General features: G+C 35.3%; 1 pseudogene; it reads left to right on the top strand.

Moving 5' to 3' along the window:
- The first annotated feature begins 636 nt into the window (after positions 1–636).
- LOC148585871 (uncharacterized) lies at positions 637–3,288 on the top strand (annotated as a pseudogene).
- Positions 3,289–4,028: the final 740 nt, after the last annotated feature.

The raw sequence follows: 4,028 nt of genomic DNA on the forward strand, positions 1-4,028 counted from the left end.
TCCAATCTGATCTTTAATCCGATTTAACATTTTCTTGGATTTGGTTAAACTTAACCACATTATCTAGTTCTTCTCAAAGTATGCTTTCTTCCAAATTTTGCATTTTTCCCTTTAAAGCTGTAGTTTTTCTTCAATGACCTACAAAATACTAAAAACACAAAACATTAAATAACGACACAACCAAAGGATTAACTAATGTAAATAAAGGGGTCGAAATATGGAATATTTGGCACTTATCAAGCATAATTCTGGATTGCATCCTCAGATATGGGATTATGATGTTAATCAACGGGATGAAATCTGACGAGCTTACATTAAAGCTCGTTTGCACTAACCTATTATTTCAGAGTACCTGAGATCTAGACCGAAAAAAATCATCTTCGTAGCTTTTAATCTTCGTGGTTCAAGCTATTTCCTTCATGGCTTGAATATTTACGTAGTAAAGATGCAACTTTTTCTCTGCCATGCTTTCTCTTTAATAATCCATTTGGACATCCTACGCAATGTGTATTTACTATAGATGGATTCAAGAATTGCATGAAAATTAGGGATGAAAAACATTGTGTTTTTCTCAATCATTTAGGAAAATATCCTAATTCACATAATATAATTGCTTAGAAGTCATGTGAAGACTTGATGAATCAATCTCAACACATAGAAAATGTGCTTGATAATTTTACTTATAAACAAATTGCAAACAATTTGCTGCAGTTGAAAGCCTCAATTGATGTTGTTCGAGTGCTTGGATTTCAAGGTGTTAGAGGTTGGGATGAAAGTGTGGGTTCAACCAATCGTGAAAATTTTCTTGAAATATTGGATATAGTGGTTTCATACAATGAAAATGTTGCTAAAGTGATAGCTACAGCTCCAAAAAAATGCTTCTTACACATCACCAATGACACAAAAGGAAATTTTACATGTTTTTTCAACCAAAGTGAAGAAGGCAATTCGCGAAGAAATTGGTGATGCAAAATTTTGTATAATTGTTGATGAAGCTCGTGATGAGTCAATGAATGAGCAAATGGTTATAGTTTTAAGATTTGTTAACAAATATGGTTTTGTACGAGAGCCCTTTTTTGGGCTGTTTCATGTTCCTAATATTGTAACATTAACCCTAAAAAATGGGATATATTTTATACTGTCCAATCATAAGCTAGACATTCAAGGCATTCGAGGGCATGGATATGATAATGCAAGTAACATACATGGTGGGTGGAATGGGTTATAAGCTTTGGTTTCAAATGATTATCCATATGCATACTATGTTCATTGTTTTGCGCATCGTTTACAATTGGCATTAGTTACAACATCAAAAGAAGTATTCTTGTCCATCAATTTTTTGCTAAATTGAGTTCTATTGTCAATATTGTTGGTGTTTCATGCAATCGTAATGAGCAATGGAGCATTGCTCAAGCTGCTAAAATTCCTCATGTGATTGAAATTGACGAGATTGAGACCGGAAGGGGACTTAATCAAATTGATACTTTACAATGGGCTAAAGATATTCGTTGGAGTTCTCACTTGAGATTGGTTTCTGCTTGATCAAACTTTTCAATCCAACATGTGATGGTATTCTTAAAATCATTGATTAGGGAACTACTTCTTTCCAATGAGCAGAAGCAAACTCATTTTATCAGGCAATAACTTCATTTGAATTTGTCTTCATTTTGCATCTCTTAAAAGAAACTATGCAAATCACTGATTATTTATGTCAAGAATTGCAATCCAAATCTCAAGAAATTTTAAATGTCATGCATCTTGTTTCATTCAATAAAGCATATATCCAACAATATATAGATGATAAATGGGATGCCTTACTTGCCAATGTGAAGTCATTTTGTGAGAAACATAAAATAGATGTCCCATATATGAATGCTCATTATGTTGAGAGACGAGGTCGAGCTCGCCATCAAGAAGCAGACTTTACAATTGATCATCATTATCGAGTGGATATTTTTTATGCTGTAATAGATTCTCAATTGCAAGAATTAAATCGCTAGTTTGGTGAGCATGCAGTGAAGTTGCTTATTCTCAGCTTGGCTCTTGATCCTCGAGTTGCATGTGAATCTTTTAGAATCAATGATATTTGTCAGTTGGTAAATAATTGTTATCCACAAGACTTCACCGAGCTTGAAAAAGAACAGTTGGAAATTGAACTTCACCATATGAGAATAATGTAGTTCAACATTTAGACTTTCAAGGATTATCAAATATTTCTGAATTGTGCCAATGGTTGATTAGCGCCAAAAAATCAATTGTCTATCATCTTGTTTTTCGAGTTGTTGTACTTGTGCTTACTCTTTTTGTTTCTACCGCAATAATAGAACATGCATTTTCAGCCATGAATATTGTCAAAACTAGGCTTCGCAACAAAATTGAATATGAGTTTCTGAATGATTTTTTAATATTGTACATTGAAAGAGAAATTACTGCAAAATTTACTATAGATTCAATCATATATGATTTTTGAGATCTAAAATCACAACGGGTTCCATTGTGGTTAGTGTTTGAATTGAATTTTGAAAAATATTATGAAACAATTACTTTGTGTATTTTATTTTGTTTATTTTTATTTTTTGTTAACACTGAATTGATACTAATTTTGATTTTATGTATTAATTTAGTATTCAATATTAATATATTTTTTCCTTCACGCTTTGACGTCACATCTTATCATATTTGTTTCTTTAGACTTTGGCCCCTGGCCATAAGATTTTCTGGCTTGGTCCTTATATCTAGTTGTAACATTATACATATGCTCGGTTACATCTCTTGCCACTTATGCATAGTGATACATCTAGCATAAAAAGTCTCATATAAAACCACATAAAGCATCATGTGCATAACCATTCGTAACAATATTCATATGCTTGGTTACATCTTCTGCCGTATATACATATTATTACGTCTAGAAAAATCCCTTATAAGACAAATTATCATCATAAAACATCGTGACATGCATGTTCGTGCTTTATAGTTATCATGCACATGACTTTCATGTCATTCATGTAACATATCTTCTTCATCATGCATCTACTTCTACATCATGCATGTCATATCATTATGTGTTTTCATGGGAGAGCTTGCTCCATCGTAGTGAATATACTCTTTAACCTCCACCACTAGGATTGGTCTACCGTACCATGACATCATGCAATTTTCATGTCGTTTCATTTCATGCTTGTAATCATGTCATTAAATCTTGGACTCATGTACTATTCTAGGGCTGGCAACACTGGTTGGCAGGTTGACCCGTTTACGACCCATAATGACTCGCCACCCGTTTAGGGTAAACCCAGACATGACCCGTTTTGCTAAACGGGTCCCCCCCCCCCCAAACCGGGACACGACACGACAAAATTAGCGGGTTACCATGTCAACCTGTCAACTCGGAGACAAAATCAGAGCAAGAGAGAGAAAGATATCAGAGACATTCCCCCACGCCCTTTAATCTTATTCCTCTCAGTTTCTCTCGTTCTCTTCAAAATACTCAAGAACCCTAGCACCCATTCTTAAAAGCTCAGCTCTTTTTCAAGGTTGAACCCTAGTTCTTGTTATGGTTTTGTGATTTTTCTTCTCCTTGGAAATCTGCGTGAAAATGAGGCCGATTTTGAGAGTGAGAGGGAGAAAGAGATGCGAGCTGAGAGAGAGGGATGCGGCGGCGGCTCGAGAGAGGCGAGGCTGGCGAGCGGCTGCAAGAGAGAGAGAGAAGGAGACATGAGCGGTGGCGGCGAGAGAGAGAGAGAGAGGCGGCTGAGAGTGAGAGGAGAAAGAAAGTAATGTTTAGGCTTTTAGGATATTTAGGGTTTTTTCTTGTGTGTGTGTTTTTTTTAATAATTTAAACGGGTGTAGCAGGTCACCTACGGGTTGATCTGCCAAGAACAAAATAAACGGTAAACCCAAACCCAGTAACTTTGTGTCAGGTTCGCGGGTCGTGTTAAAATTGTCAGCCCTATTCATATATCATATCGTGAAATCACAAGTTCATGTCATAAATCATGCAAAACATTATAATATTCATAAATAAC

This window comes from Corylus avellana, chromosome 5 (genome assembly GCF_965113065.1).
Source record: "Corylus avellana chromosome 5, dhCorAvel1.hap1.2, whole genome shotgun sequence".
Classification (NCBI taxonomy): Eukaryota; Viridiplantae; Streptophyta; class Magnoliopsida; order Fagales; family Betulaceae; genus Corylus; species Corylus avellana.